Source organism: Octopus bimaculoides, chromosome 9, assembly GCF_046866305.1.
Source record: "Octopus bimaculoides isolate indiv1 chromosome 9, ASM4686630v1, whole genome shotgun sequence".
Lineage (NCBI taxonomy): Eukaryota > Metazoa > Mollusca > Cephalopoda > Octopoda > Octopodidae > Octopus > Octopus bimaculoides.
Window position 1 is genome coordinate 8,250,639 of NC_142936.1, and position 1,690 is coordinate 8,252,328.

At 36.4% G+C, this 1,690-nt stretch overlaps 1 protein-coding gene across 1 annotated transcript in view; it reads left to right on the plus strand.

Annotated features, from left to right (window-relative positions):
* The first annotated feature begins 1,314 nt into the window (after nt 1-1,314).
* The window catches only part of LOC106882137 (neuronal acetylcholine receptor subunit alpha-7), a 608,484-nt gene continuing 608,108 nt past the window's right edge, over nt 1,315-1,690 (plus strand). Inside the window, exon 1 of the mRNA XM_052970401.2 lies at nt 1,315-1,690. This exon is cut by the window's right edge and continues 1,510 nt beyond it. The gene's annotated coding sequence lies outside the window, so the exon portion shown is untranslated.

Genomic DNA, 1,690 nt, shown 5'->3' on the forward strand with positions numbered 1-1,690 from the left:
AAATTAAAATATAGATACAATTCTACACACATATAATATTCATGTATTGATATATACATGTATATGTATATATATGTATGCATGTATATATATATATAAATATATACACACACACACACACACACACACACACACACACATACACACACACACCCACACACACACATATATATATATATATATATATACGCGTTCATGCGCACATGCGTACGTATATACATACACACAGACACGCATACATACGTACTGATGTACAAGCGTATACATACATGTATGGATAAATAAGAAAATTTGACACACTTTTAGTCACACACCATGTTACACATACACACTCTTCACTTTAATACACACACATATATGTATATATGTATTATATGTATATATAGGCACACACTCGTACACACACACACAGATACATTGATTTCTCCATTGAGGTCTAGCTTCGAAGTGTGTATGTGTGTGCGAGAAGACCCGACTGTCTCTGTGTTTATCGTATATTTGCAAACATGTGGATAAGCCCGTATACAAATACGTATCTATGCACACATGTATGATTGCAAATGATCTCATATCCGTGCCTACACGTTATGTATGGAAGAATATGTGTATATATAAATACGATAAATATCAATGTGTGTATGGATCGGAGAAGGTTACGTGGTATTTTTTGGTGTGTTTATGTATGGAGGTTAGTGTGTGGAAGTATGAGTGCGTCTATACGTCTGCATATTTGAGTATGAGTGTAGTTCCACACAAAACACACACACACACACACACATACAAACACACACACACACACACACACACACTCACACACAAACAACATACACACTCACACAGACTCACACGCACACGTATGTGTATGTCTCTAAATATATATATGTCTGTTTATCGCATGGCCTTTATTTACTTTGCATAACTTTCATAACTCTCGGTAAATATATATATAGATGTATACACATTCATCTGTGTGCGTATATATGCATACACACACACACACACACACACACACACACACACATATATATCATCATCATCGTCTCGCTCAGAGATTTATTATATATATATATATATATATATATATATATATATATATATATATATATATATATATATGCATATGTATATATGCATATGTATATATATGCAAACACGTGCCTGTGTGTGTGTGTTTGCTTGTATAATGCCTGGCGTGTGTATTTACGACCGCATTACCATAAGCGTAAATGTTTAAGTGCGCGCCTATTTGCATGTGTTTATCTCTGTGTGTGTATGTGTGTGCGTGTCCTGTAATTCATAATATACATGCATTTAAGTGCTTATGTGTGTGTGTGTGTGTGTGTATGTGTGTGTGTGTGTGTGTCCGTGCGTGCGTGTGTGTGTGTGTGTGTGTGCATATGTGCGCCAGTGTGTGTATGTGTGTGCGTTTGTGATTGCTGTACAGGTTCACGCTTAGGAAATAAGATATTCGCAACATCGGTAACTGCGCTAACACCGACATTCGTTGCAACGTCTCATAGAGTTGCTAACGAAAAACGACCGCAAGCAAAAGCCAGTAACTGTTGTGTAGTGTAGTTTTAGCGGAACAACTTGCTTCCCTTTACCCACCGATATCGTCGTTTGGCAACGTTATATTAGACACTGCTATCTCTGTAGAGGCTGGCCAAAAATAAAAATAAATAGACAAATC